At 42.1% G+C, this 14,962-nt stretch overlaps 1 long non-coding RNA gene and 1 other non-coding gene across 2 annotated transcripts; one reads left to right on the top strand and one right to left on the bottom strand.

The window, feature by feature from the left end:
* Window positions 1-3,277: 3,277 nt before the first annotated feature.
* Window positions 3,278-9,838, bottom strand: LOC126964016 (uncharacterized). Its single transcript, XR_007729296.1, has 2 exons — window positions 9,476-9,838; window positions 3,278-4,919 (listed from the first exon to the last, which is right to left on the bottom strand). It is a non-coding gene; the product is annotated as an uncharacterized LOC126964016 (long non-coding RNA).
* LOC126945668 (small nucleolar RNA U13) lies at window positions 4,821-4,925 on the top strand. The gene has a single exon (XR_007722513.1). It is a non-coding gene; the product is annotated as a small nucleolar RNA U13 (small nucleolar RNA).
* Window positions 9,839-14,962: the final 5,124 nt, after the last annotated feature.

Here is a 14,962-nt window from a genome sequence, read left to right as displayed (position 1 = left end):
AAGTCCTTAGGAAATCAGGTTCCCCTATTTTTGGTAAGGCTTGCATAACATTTTCTGACTCTCTTTCTCTCTTCCTTCCTTCTTTCTATGTATTTATTAATTCAACAAATATTGAGCATCTGTGGCATGCAAGGGGCTGATTAGGAACTGAGGATTCAGCTGAGAATATTAAGAAGGTCTTTGCCTCCATGGAGTTTACATTCCAGTGAGAAGGTCAGGTAATGAACAAGTAGAAAAATTAATTACTTCAGCCTGTAAGCACCAATAAGATAGTACACAGAGTGCCGTGATAGAGAATAACACGGGGAAAGCATGTTATTTTCATGCACTGAAATTCATATACCTGGACAACTATCTGCAGGTGTGTGAATAACACTGAGCTAGTCTTTTGGGGGCAGCCCCCAAGGAGAAAGCTTGGGTCAGTCTTCCTGGTGAAGGAGGAAAAAGAAAACTGAAAATGCCAGGGCAGTTTATCCTGTGAAGAATTCAGAGAGAAATGAGAATCTTTTAGGTTCTCTAAGATCCATGAGGGCATGGACATCCGTCTTGCTCATCGTGGTATGTCCAGTGCGTAGCCCTGTGCTGGCACACAGAAAAAGTTCCCAAAGCAGTAACAAATGAAAAACCCAACAGATCCTGAAAAGCACACATTAATGGGATTGCTTCTTTCTTTTGTCTTAGGTAGAAGAAAATCCCACAGTATTCAGAGTGATAAGTCTTGATGCCCAGACCCCTTTCCAAACAGAGCAGACTGTGATGGCTCCGGGCATGCCCTTAATAAGGCCCTTAGTAAGGAGTGGCAACAGGCTCAGGGCTGCAAGGACAATCTTCCTCACAGCGTCTTCCAGGAGGCGAAACCACTAGAGTATATTCCTGAGAAATATCAAGACATTAGTGCTGGCTGATTGCTGATCGGGTGTTTGAGAAAGGATTATCTCTTGGGTTCAGATTGCTGTTTACCAGAAGAAAATGGATACTCTTGATCCATCCCACAAAGGGTTCATTAAGAAAATACATTGCCCTATTATAGCATTTACTGTCTTGTAATTTATTTGTGCACACATCAATCTCTTACTCCAACAGACCGTAAACTTCTTTTGTGGCAGCTTTAAAATATGATGGGCAGCAGAGACTAAGTCTTGTCTTGAAGCTGCATTTTCATAATAAGCATATGTCTTGAAATTACAGGTCTTAGATCAATAAAGATAGCATTTTTCTTTCTTTTTTTTTTTTTAAAGACAAGGTCTTGCTCTGTCACCCAGCCTGGAATGCAGTGGTGCAATCTTGGCTCACTACAGCCTCTGCCTCCCAGGCTCAAGCCATCCTCCCACCTCAGCTTCCCAAGTAGTTGGGACTTCAGGCATGCACCAGCATGCTAGGCTAGTTTTTATTTTTTTGTAGAGGTGAAGTCTTGCTATACTCTGCAGGCTGGTCTCCAACTCCTGAGCTCAAGTGATCTTCCCACCTCGGCCTCCCAAAGTGCTGGAATTACAGGTGTGAGCCACCATGCCAGGCAGCATTTTAATTTTTTCGCCAGATTTCTCACTTTCTGTTTATTTTCATCCTCATCATGTTACCTGGGTGGCTTTTGGGTAACTGCTGAAGATTATGGTCAGGCTACCCGCCTCTCTGGATTACTCCCTCAGCGCGAATCTCCCCCTCTCCAACCCCTTTCTGGTTGATCTTTTAAATCCCTGACGTTTAGCACTGTAGCTTAGTAAGTGATTGTTACATTGAGTAACAACACTAATAATAAAAAAAAAATTTAAAAAGCACAGAATACAGGTGTTAATCTTATCTTCCAATACTTGTATTTTGAATGTACAACAAGCTGCAAAAGGATAATCACGCTTAATTCAAAAATTCTTTTTTATTCTTTTTTTTTTTTTTTTTGAGACGGAGTCTTGCTCTTGTCACCCAGGCTGGAGTGCAGTGGCGTGATCTCAGCTCACTGCAACCTCTGCCTCCAGGGTTCAAGCAATTCTTGTGCCTCGGTCTCCTGAGCAGGACTACAGGCACACACCACCATGCCTGGCTAATTTTTGTATTTTTAGTAGAGACAGGGTTTCACCATGTTGGCCAGACTGGTCTCAAACTCCTGACTTCAAGTGATCCACCCGCCTCAGCCTCCCAAAGTGTTGGGATTACAGGCGTGAGCCACTGCGCCCGGCCAAAAATTCATTTTATTTTATTTTATTTTTGACATGGAAAAACCCTTGTTTATTCGATTAAACAAAAATAAAACAAGCTGCATAGGAACAATTTTCTCTTCCAAACGTGGTATATGGCGGCCACAAAGGAGACACTAGGGAGGCATATTGTCCTAGAATAGTGCATTTGAAGTCCACTTCATTTGTGTGAACTGCAAAGATCTCTTACAAGTGGGCTGTAGTCAGACATTTATAACTGCTGTTCCTGTCCTTCTTCTCCCAATCAAACTGCTTTGACCCCAAAGCCTCCAAACCTTCTGTTGGGACAGGTGCAAGAGGTGAAGACTAAAGAGCCCCTGGAGATAAATAAACTGTCATTTCACCAGAACCACTCATGAAATCCCCATAAGCTTTCCTTCCCCAGGATACGGCATTAGAGAAAGGATCTGGGCTTAAACGATTATCGCTGGGCTGCTGCCAAGAGAGAATATCATATTCCTGGCTTAATAAATTAAAAAAAAAGAAAATGTAAGTTGAATCTAAATGAAATATAATTCAATTCCCTTTTTATCCAAGTGATTTAGATGGGCAAAGGATAGGGGCTCTGGTAAGAGCAAATTAAATGAATCCTCTGACACATCACAGTGGCTTTTAGGGCAGCATTGGGGGTGGGCTGTTGAACGGGGAGGTAAGGGCACTCCCCCAGCACCTAAGGCATATGTCAGAACACACAGTGAGAGAGGGAGGTGAGGTGAGGTAAAGCCCTACCCCACTGTTATTCCTGTCTGCTGTAAACAGTGAGGACTCACAGAAGGTTCTTGAGTAGGGGTCTTGGACATGACCAAAGTAGAGCTTAGGAATCTAACCTCGTTAGATCTCAATAAATACTTGTTGGGTTAATGAATGAATGATTCAGATTAATATCAAGACAGAGACATGAATCTGGTCACTTAGGAATATGGATTTCACTAAAGCCCAAAGAAAAACAATCAGAAAGTGATATCAGATCAATACCATTATTAAAGTTTTAAGTTATTTATGGCTTTCTAATAGGTTCTTCTTAATGTAACAAAAGTGTTGAACAAATGTGACACGTGGAATGTGATAAAAACACAACCTGACTTTTGTTCTTATTGATCCTATAAAGTTTATTTTGTATGGTAATCTTTTCCTGCCTTGGATGAATACAGTTCACCCCAAGGTAATTTACAGTCTGTCTTGTGGTCATTTTAAGTTACAAACACAGCCCAATCCACACATTAGAATACCGAGCCCTGGAAAAATCTAAAACCTTGAATTTTATTTAATGTTGAATTGTCTCCCTTTCTTGGGCAGCCCCAGTATGAGCTGGCTGCCTGCAGTGAGAGAGGAAGGCTTGATCCTTCATTTCTCTTTTCCTGCTCCTCTTCCCCATTAGGCTTGCCCCTAGGGTTGGGACATAAAGAGAGGAATCAAAAATAGTAGAAGGGAATTTTCTTACTCAGCCCTATCTGCCATAATTTGACTTTGTGCTGAGTGTGGGCTGACATTTAAAGCTGATATTCTCTTGAGCACTCTTTTGGGGGGTACCCCCTCTGTGGGATCTCTGGAGCTGTGTTGATGCCCCTTCTTCTGCTGACAGCTCCCCACTTTAGAGGATCCACCCCCACACACTGTGGAGTCCCATTGCCCCTTCTAGGAGGTCCTCTCTGATAGAGCCTCACACAGCCTCAGGATCGCTGGTCCTCTATCCTGTCGTACACTGGGGGAACACGCCTTGTCCTTCCACTGCAGGGGCTTGGGGTTGCAGGAATTTCCCAGAGGTAGCAGCTACTTGCTTTGGCTTCATCATCCTCAACACAATTGGCCAGCTTCTCTCTTACTCTACAGATTTTCTGGGGCAGAAATCAGCCCTCAGCCCACTGTCTTTCAAACTTCAGGTGACTCACATTAGACTCTCAGAATGGCCGTGTTGAAGGCCCTCAAAACTTGAGGGAGGTTCAGGTGTCTCCTCACCCCTTATTTCCTCTTGAGATACAGGACTTCAGGCTTACAGCAAAAACTTCCAAAAAATCCTTCTCACTAGAATTTTTCTTCTTTCTTCTTACTCTGCAACAAATCTTTTCTATTCTTGAAGAGAGAAAGAAGCCCTTGGATAAACGACCTTAAATGTTGAAACCAAACCCAAACATCAGGGTTTATTTTGTTTTAGATTCCTCTTACCGGGTTCTGTCCCATGCACACATTGGTACCTGAGAGCTACAATGTCAGTCCCTCTGGAGAAACTGAGGTGAGAAGTGTTCTATTTTAACATTAGGTTATGTTCACCTAACAAACTATGTAGGGCATTCAATAAAGTGGCTTCAATTCTTCTCAGTTAATACTCTTGCCCTTTTAAAGCCTGACATTGAAAGAACTTCCAAGGTAACCAAATTGGTAAATATCATTTGCAGTCTTGACTGATTGTGACTGTTGCCTGATGACCAGGGGTAGGAGCTTACACAATTTGGCAGAGGCTTTCTTTAAGAAAAAGAATGCAAAGTTAGGAATAAAAAATTGGTTGTCTAGAAAATAGAAAAAATAAAAAAGAAATAAAAAATTAAAACAAAAACAAAGATAAAAAATTGGGTATGTAAACAACTATTTACTTGGAATGAGAAAAATCCACAAATTACAAATTTTAAAATGCTGATCCTTTTGTGTTTTATAAATGTGATGATTGGGTTCTCACATGTGAGTTGTGTGAGATGCTTCCTTCAAACCCTGTTACAACATCCACACATACCGTGTCTGTCATGAAAGAAGAAAAATTAAAAAAGAATAAAATGTTGACAAATACGTCACAAACATCAAAAGTCCAGGAAAAATTATGTAATTCTTTTATTAATGAATTGTCTTACATATACCTTTATAATTCTTTTGAATTTTAATATAATCAATAATTCTGAATAAATACGCAAAGCTACATGAAATTAAGGTACATAGAGGAGTAAGTAAAATCCATTTTAAACATCATTGCATTAAGCTACTTACTTACACTACGTACATGGGCTTATTTTATAAATATGTGTGGTGATTTTATCACTGGAATGTTTCTTTAGGTTGTTGTAATTTATTGATGAATACTTTTTCATTCTCTTTTCTCTAAATCTGCTCTTTGTCTTCAGGATGCGATGTGATCCAACATATTGGGATGTATAAAATACATGACTAAACAGACACAGTCAGTGTGAACCTGGCACTGGTTTGTGTCCTACAATACAGGATTTCTGATAAATTCTATTTTGTGTGATTTACCTCAAAAATAAAAAATATTGGGTTTATAATTGCATATACTGCTTATCATGTATATTCTCAACAGGACAGAACTTCCATTTTGACCAGGCGTCTTTGAGAATTAAATCCTCAGCTCAGACTTTTACATAACTGAAGATTGGCAGAATTTTCCACAGGCTAGCTTCTGGTTTCATACTTTTGAAAACTTTGTCTATGTGATTACCTACAAACTTCCAATGCCAAGTACAATAGGTTACATTAAAATCACAATATGACCTCTAGCTTTGCACCTGTCTGTCAGATATTGGTTGAGTAGCAAAGGAGCATTGGAAATATTGCTGGAAGCCATTCCAGCACCACAATAGCTAACAATAACTTAGATATGGAAGTGAACCACATATAAATAACCTTCTTAACCCAAACTCTATGTCTCTTCAAGTCAGCTTCCCCTTAGCTGAATCCAATCACCCCTTGCCTCTTTAAAATCACCCTTGACCAGGTGCGGTGGCTCACGCCTGTAATTCCAGCACTTTGGAGGGCCAAGGCAGGCAGATCACCTGAGGTCAGGAGTTTGAGAACAGCATGGCCAACATGGGGAAACCCCATTTCTACTAAAAATACAAAAAAAAAAAAATTAGCTTGTTGTGGTGGTGTGCGCCTGTAATTCCAGCTACTTGGGAGGCTGAGGCAGGAGAATCACTTGAACCCTGGAGGTGGAGGTTGCTGTGAGCTGAGATGGCGTCACTGCACTCCAGCTTGGATGACAGAGCAAGACTCCATCTCCAAAACAAACAAAAAGACCACCCTACAGAAGAGCAAATGTAACAGACAGTAAGCTGGAGAGGAAAGAGTCAGAGGTCTTAACCGATTGTAGTTAACACCCTACAGAAGAGCAGGTGTAACAAACGGTAAGCTGGAGAGGAAAGAGACAGAGGTCTTAACCGATTTTAGTTAACCTAGCTCACAAGTTTTACAAAAGCTTATGACTATGGGAACACATTGCTTGGGTCCCAAGCATGAAAACGGCTTATGCAAGGGAGGGGGCCTAGAACTTTATTAACATCATAGTAATTTGCCTTGCCAACCAGGAATGAGCCCTGCTTGGATGGACCAACTGTTCACAGTGTATTTACAGTTACAGAATTGGCACTCTGGTGTGCTTGTGGGCAAATATAGGCTAATATGTGTTACTGCCAGAGTTTAGCAGTTGGTCAACCTCCAACAGGAGTCAGCAACTGTGTAGAATTTCCCTGAGTTTTAAATGTATGTCTTAGCCCTAAAGGCCTTTGGAAAGTTATTGGTCTTATTAGTGAGTTCATATACCATTGAAAGATATTTGACTAGAAAATGACATTTTAGTAAACTGGTAAGGAGGAGACTCATAAAAGCACCACGAAGACACCGGGAATATTAAAGAGAGCACAGTAAGATGTCTTATCAGTTTATGATTCTCTTTTGTATACTAGTACTTTAGAAGTAAACAGTCACAGTTAGGAATGATTTCAGCTACAAGTAACAGAATAATTAACTAATGGTGGCTTAAATAATAAAGATAATTAACTCTTAGGACAAAAAGTCTGAAGGTAGGTGACCGATAACTCTGCTATTTTAGGACTGTGTGTCATTACCTTTATGATTCTCACGGTAAAAATATGGTTGTCATAGCTCTGGGAATCATTTGTGCAAAGGCAGAAAACAGGAGGTAGCTAGAGCGTGTGTGTCTATCTCCTTTCAGTAAAGAGGAGAAATCTTTCCTAAGCAATTTGCCATCAGAATTGCTCTTTAAATCTCATTGGCCAGAACTGGGCACATGGGCACCCCTAGCCGCAAGGAGGAGTTGGGAGAGTGAATATCTGGCAAAGGGGTATGAGAGTTTCTTGATTGGCTTAGACTTGTCATGCTTTATCTTTCAGGGCTGGGCACATAGCTGTCCTGAAAAAGAATATGGATTTTATTAGTAAGGAATAAAAGGGATATGGCTATTGGGTGGCAATGAATGTTACATGCAACCAGAACCTTTGGGTTTAGTAAAACTATCTTTTTACTTGGCAATTATCAAACTAACATGAATTAAGAACATATGTGAATACAAACTATCATTTCATTAGCAAATATTCTGTGCTAGGAACTTGGTACTAGATGTTAGATATACATTATCTGCAATTTTCCCAGCAGTCCTGCAAGATGAATATTATCCCTGTTTTCAGAAAAATTAGGTTACATCCCAATTAGAGAAATAAGTAGCTCTATTCTGACTTCTATCATTAAAGTCTTACCTTTCTTGAACTTCAAGTAAATTAAATCATATAGGAGGTATTTTTTGGTTTCCAACTTCTCTTGCTCAATATTAGATTCTGGACTCATTCATGTTGTTAATGAATACCAGGAATAATTTATTTTTAATTGCTGTGTACTTATTGTTTGAAAAAAATAAAAATTTATTCATTTTACTGTAGATTGACATTTGGGTTGTTCCTAGTTTAGCGAAATGATTAAAGCAACTAAGATTATTATGTGTGACACAATTAGATCATGAAGTATATGATTATATAGCTATATGATTAAAGCAACTAATATATAACTATATATCTTATATTATATAACATTATGTTTACAGAAATGACCAAAATAAATCCGACAAAAAGTACTCCTTTTTGTTGGATTTGCAATTTGTTAGATTTACATACAAGAGTAAAATAAGGTATTTTTAGCTTTAGTAGATACTCTCTAAAAGATTTCCAAAGTAGTTGTAACAAGTTACACTCCCGTCAGCAAATTACGAGAGATTCATTTGCCAATGGTTGGCTTCGTTATATATATTATTTTAGAAGGTAGTAAGGAATATGGTATGTGCTATGGAAAAGGAGAAGTTGGGCAAGATAAAGGGGATTGGAAGTACTGGGGGAAAGTACAGCAGTTTGAAATGTTAAATATGTGGTCAGGATTGGCTTTTACTTATTTGTTTTTTTGACAGGGTCTTGCTCTGTTGCCCAGGCTGGAGTGCAGTGGCATGATTATCGCTCACACTGCAGCCTCAACCTCCCAGGCTCAAGCGGTCCTCCTGCCTCCCAAGTAGCTGGGACTACAAGTGTGTGCCACTGTCCTCTACAAAAAATATATTTTGTATTTTTTGTAGAGATGGGGTTTTGCTGTGTTGCCTAGGCTGGTCTGGAACTTCTGGGCCCAAGTTATCTGCCACCTTCACCTCTCAAAGTGCTGAGAGTACAGGTTTGAGCCGCCATGCCTGGCTGGCTTTTTTTTTTTTTTTAATGTGCCAGCTGAGCAAAGTCACGAAAAAGTAAGGGAAAGAGCTATGCAGGTATGTGAGGAAAGTATTCTGGGTAGAGGGAAAAGCCAACACAAAGGCTATTAATAAATTGCTGGTATGTTCCAGCAAAAGCAATTGGTCACTGTGGAAGAAATAGAGTGAACAAGGGAGAAAGCTATGGGAAATAATATGAGGGGGGAAACAGCCAGATCATGTAGGGCCTCAAGGACATGGTGAGTGCTTTGGCTTTTACACGGAGTGAAATGGGGAGCTACAATAGGGGTTTGAGATGAGTGACATAATCTGATTTACACTTTAAAAAATTCTGGTTGCTAGATTAAAAATAACTGTGGGTGGGAGCAGGGAGATGAATTAGTCTATTGCAGGAGGTGACAGTGGCTTTGACCAAAGTGGTGATAGTGGATGCTCCAGGCAAATAAGGTGTCAAAAGCCAAGGTGCAGAGATGGAAAGTTCAGTTTGAGGCCGGTATCAGAACTGTGAGCAAACCAGTTGTCTTACTAACGGGGGAGGGAAAATGACAGCTGCCATTTATTGAACATTCACTATGTGGCAAGCATTGTGCTAAATGTGATACTCAGGCGACCTCTTTTAGTCTCCATAACAACCTTGTAAAGACATTTAGACTTTAGAACCTTTCATAGTTACATGACTAAAACGTAGCACACCTGGCATTCTAACCCTTCATATCATTCTATTCTAGCACTAAGGCTAGAAGGGAAACTTGAGGCCAGATTGTGGAGGGCCAAGAGGTTTGAACTTTTGCCTGGTTTGAACTTTTACCTTCTCAATCTTTTTCCCGCGTCCCCACATTTGAGCGACAGGACACCTCCAGGAACTGCAGCTCAGCAACAGAGGTTCAGCGCGAGCGCGGCCTGGGGAGGGTCATCGCCTTTTTGGGCGTGTGGGGAGAAAGGCGGCTCGCCTTGTCGTGGCTGGCGATACCCCTCTCCAGGAAGGGTGTGACTCTCCGCTTGAGGATCCTCCCTATACGTAAAGAGGAGGCTCAGCAGAGCCTTAATGAGAGATGATAGAGGATCGACAACAAGGGTCCGGAAGACGAATTGGCAGTGAGGTGTATGGATTCGATACAGAAGCTGGAGGTAGAGTCCAGCTAACAGACCACTGCAGTTCGACGGAGCCAGAGTGGGGCAACGAGGAGAGATGTCGGGGAGGGAAAGGGGATGGGACTTGGGGACTGGAACGGCTCGAGGGCGACGGAGACAGGGGAGTTAGGCTCTAAGGATTCTCTTACTGTGCCTCCTCCCAGTGTCCTCGGGTGGCGGCTGCACAGCCCGCGAGCCCTCAGAGCTGCCGTGCAGCATCTTGGCCACTAGGAGGCAGGCCCGCCTCATCTGGAGCCCCGGCTGCCGCTCCCTCCAGGGAGGGCGGGGCTGCTGCTTAAATTCCAAGTCAGGTCAGCCCCTGGAACGCTTAATGGGAGCTTGGATTTAGAACAGTTGATTGTCATTGAGAAGGAAATTTGGACGGTCTCCCACTTGATTGAAAACGGCTAGAAACAAGGCTTACGGTAGAGCAATGAATGCCAGAGTGCAGGCGCCGGTGCCCAGGCGGCCCGGGGAACAGGAGGGCCGGAGGAGGAAACAGCTGCCTGCAAAACACCAGCAGCGCCCTTAATTAACACCAGTGCTGGCCCGGGGGGATTGTGCTTCCGGAAATTCCCAACTCCTTTCCCTGCTTGCCCAGGGCCATTCCATTATACAATTTCTTACGTTTTTCCCAGTCCCGGGTCTGAAATGGAAAGAGGTGTTACCCTAGATGCCCCGAGACAGCGGGGCCACAGAGACCTCGCACAGCCGAGTAGCAGTGGAGCAGGTGTGTGTGCGTGTGCGTGTGCATGTGTGCATGCTGTGAGGGTGTGGTGTGTGTAACATGCTCCCATGTGTCTATGTGCCTGCTCTGCAGGGGGAATGCTAATGTTTGTTTGTTGTTTGGCTTCAGCCCAAAAGAGAAACAAATAATGAGGTGAACGGAAATGAGCTGAAGTCTCTGTTTTCACCGCTAATTAGCCCCCGTCGATTTTGACGAAGAAGACATACAATAGACACAAGCGAGCAACGGATGAGAAACTCAGAGACCTAGGCTGGGGAAAGGGCGTCTGGTGCGGGGTGTGTGGGCAGGGCTAGGAAGGGAATCTCAGAAGCCCGGTGCCTGGATCAGGTCAACAGGTCATGCCCACCCTTAGATGAAAATCTGCGCATTATTCCATCTTGGCTGGCATCTCTTATGGGCTGGCCTTCATCTTACTAAAGGCCATTTCACTTTTTGAAGGGTTGACAGTTACCTTCTTCACCTTCCCCTGGGCAGTTCTTTGTTCTCTTTGTCAGGCTGGCTGCTGTCCATATTTCTCAGAGCCTTGGTCACAGCCTCTTACTCACCAGCTGCGCAGACAAACCCAGCCTTGACCTGGCTCTGCACTTCAGCATGTTGCCTGCTGCTCCTTAGGCTCTTCTCTTGCTACCTGTGAAAGGTCAGATGCAGAATGGTGAAGGCAGAAACAGACTGTTTGATGACAAGGTGAGGAAGAGCTGCCGCTTAATATACCTGTGTCTATTGATGTGCGAGTGAGCGGGAAAGGTGGTGGTAGAAAGTCATGTTAGAGACCTCTGTGGCAGACCCTTCACTTATCAGCAATGCCAGGGTCCCTGTCTGTGGTGCCCCCACAGGCCCAACTCATATGGGCTCCAGAGACACCAGTTCAGCTCAGGAACGTGTCCCCCAAGTTGCCAAAGTATGTGTCCTACCCTCAGAGAACCTGGTCTCTCCAGGGCTCTCATTGCCCCTTGTGAACATATGCCTTGCTCCTTGAGCATGAATATGAGAATTAAAAAAATTCTTCACCCGGAGCAAGTTGTCCTCAGACTTGTATTCTCGTATGTGTGTGTATGAGAGGGAACTTCATTTCTTTCACATCCTAATAAATATAGAGAATGGTCACTTCTTAGAAATTGTTGTTCACAACACTTCTGGGTTGTTGCTAGTCTTTATCCCCTTTCTTTTTGCTTGTCCCTTTAGGGCACAACTATCACAGTCCAGGTTTTCTTTCTAATGCTGCTCTTCTTCTTCTTTTGTTTGTTTGTTTGAGATGGATTCTCACTCTGTTGCCCAGGCTGGAGTGCAGTGGCGTGATCTCAGCTCACTGCAACCTCTGCCTCCTGAGTTCAAGTGATTTTCCTGCCTCAGCGTCCCAAGTAGTTGGGATTACAGGCACGCACCACCACGCCCAGCTAATTTTTGTATTATTAGTAGAGATGGGGTTTCACCATGTTGGCCAGGCTGGTCTTGAACTTCTGACCTCAAGTGATCTACTCTCCTCAGCCTCCTAAAAAGCTGGGATTACAGGCATGAGCCACTGTGCCCAGCATGCTCTTCCTTTATAATTTGGTAGATTGGGCCATGGTGGGAGTTCTCGAATTTTAATAATAATGATAAAAAAAACTCCCAAGAAGTTTGTTTTAAATGCAGATTTGTCAGGTCCTGCCCAAATCTATGGAATCAGAATTTCTGGAGTGGTATACGGGAATTGGCATTTTACCAATCCCTCTGCTACCTCCTCCTCCCCTAAGATCCGAAGTCAAACGGTTCACAGAACACATGTCATAAAACGTGGTGCTGAAGGAGGCCTTGAGCCCTTGTCTTGGTCACTCAGGCTGCTATAACAAAACACTGTAAACTGGATGACTTATAAACAACAGCAATTTAATTCTCACAGTTCTGGAGGCTGGAAGTCCAAGATCAGATTTGGCGTCTGGTGAGTGCTCACTTCCTGTTTCCTAGAACAGTCCTTTTCCCCGGTGTCCTCACCTAGTGAAAGGGGCAGATAAGCTCCCTTGGGCTCTTTTATAAGGGCACTGATCTCACTCATGAGCCCTCCACTTCATGATCTAATCACCTCCCAAAGGTCCCGCCTCTTAATACCATCACCTTGGGGTTTAGATCTCAACACATGAGTTTTGGAGAGACACAAACATTCAGACGACAGCTGTCCCTTTTTTTTTTTTTATGTTGAGAGTTCTTTATATATTTTAGATCAAGACCTTTCTTAGATATGTAATTTCTAAATATTTTCTTCCTGTCTGTAATTTGTCTTTTGATCCTTTGTCCAAGGTCTTTCATAGAACAAATTTTTTAATTTTGATGAGATCCAATTTATAAATTTTTCTTCTTATGGCTCGTGCTTTTGATATCAAGTCTAAGAACTTTGCTTAGTCCTACACCCCAAAGATTTTTCTCTTATATAGTTGTATGTTTACGTTTGAGTCCATGATCCATTTTCAGTTGATTTTGGTATTGGTTTAGGTCCAACTGCTCCAGCAGCATTTATTGAAAAGGCTATTTCTCCTCTATTGCATTGCTTTTACTTCTTTGTCTAAAATTAATGGGAATTTTGAGTGGGTCTATATCTGTGTTCTCTATTCTGTTCCACTGATTGCTTTGCCTGTTCCCTCTACCAGTACCATACTGTCTGGATACTGCAGTTACATATTGGGCCTTAACATTGGGAAGAGTGATTCTTCCCACTTTATTCTTGTTTTTAGTTTTTTTTGTTTGTTTTCTTTTTTTTTTTTTTTTTTTTTTTTTTTTTTTTTTTTTTTAGCAATTCTTCGGTCTTTCCCTTTCCATCTAAATTTTAGAGTAAGCTTGTCTATGGCTATGAAAAAAACTTATTTAAATTTTGATAGTAATTGCATTAGCATGATGTAGTTACAGAGATGAAACTGTGTGGAAAAGTTGGGCAGCCGTAGTTGCTATATGATTTGTTAATAAACTTTGATCCTTCTAGAATCCTAGAACCAGAGAGGACTCAACACTTTAAACTGACTCCAGGGAACATTGTAGGATCTTGGGGGTTCATACACTGTGTTTAGGAAAACGGAGCTGTCTTAAGAGAAGTTGTACGTACTTCTGTGAGAACCGAATGTTCTCTCTTATGGCTGTGAGAACCAAATGTTTACTTAGGTAAAATTGATCTTCACCTCTACTTTATCAGGGAAGGAAGAGCTGAAGGACCCTGGGGATGATTGAACAAAAGCCTCTCACCAGCACGCTCAGGAATTGTCCTGAGGGCAGCAGGAGGAGTGGTAATTCTTCAAGAGAAGGTGGCTTTGTTGAAAGCCTTTAAATTCAGCTTCATTACTCGCCAGTCTCCTTCCTTGTGTTCTGACCATATTTCTTATCCATTAGGCAGCCAGCTGTTAACATGAGATCCTCCTGGTTTTGCATTCTTTTCTGCAATGCTGACACTTCCTTCTAGTCACACCCTTTGGCGCTCTAATCTGTGATCTTAGTTTTAGTCAGTGATGAAGATATTTCGCACATTAACTCTTATTTCAGTTAACACCAGATGAAGTGAACTCAATTCCTCTTCTCTTCTCACACAAAAGTTGGCCCCAAACTAGTTCAAAAATATCTTTGAATTCTTTCTTGGCTAGTGTCAGTTATTTGTGTCCCTTTAGTGATCTGATTAATATTGGCTTTTGTGATGGCTGTCACGTCAAGACAGCTACAAGCATTGTTAAAGAAACATTTGATAAGAGGGACTACTTACCTGGAATTCACCCCCAGACCACTGAAATCTTAACTACTGTTGACAGTTTTGTGTATCCTTTAAGGAGTTCTTTAACTCTGAATTCTATAGAGAAAATAAAAAGATTTGTTGAAAATGACTGACCCCATGTGGGTTGAGAACTATATCCAGTTAACTAAACTGTAAACAGCTAACTGAATCTGTTAACAGTTAAGTATGTTATCTATAAAATAAGCTTCAAGTAGCACTATGTGTTGTAACTTCTTGGTGCCTCTAAATTAAGAGTTAAACCCTTAGATCTGGCTAAGGAAATGACTTTATCCTAGCTCAAAGGAGACCTTTTCCTCAACTCTTCCTCCATTATTTTTATTCTCTATTGTTTACTTATCATCTCATATGTCCCCTGTCATGTTACTTTGGAATCATTTCTTCGAGATGCAAACTGCAGCTGATGTGGTCATTGGATCTACTGCAGCCCCCACCAGGTGTTCACTTCTGGTGAGAGGTATATCCAGGGCCTGAGTGCTGGAATCCAAAGATGACAAAGGTGGAGCATTGCTGAGTTAACCTCGCAGCTGGAGGGTGTGTGCTGCATATTCTCCCCTTGGGCCATGAGAGCACATGCTTGAGAATTACACAAGCCTGTAGCAGGGCAGGGCTCAGGGCTATGGAATTGATAACACCAGTGGGACTAAGGCATCCACCATCTGTTCTTTGTTATG

This window comes from Macaca thibetana, chromosome 1, assembly GCF_024542745.1.
Source record: "Macaca thibetana thibetana isolate TM-01 chromosome 1, ASM2454274v1, whole genome shotgun sequence".
NCBI lineage: Eukaryota > Metazoa > Chordata > Mammalia > Primates > Cercopithecidae > Macaca > Macaca thibetana.
Note: the sequence above shows the minus strand (reverse complement) of the source record. Positions and strands in the feature narration are given on the sequence as shown.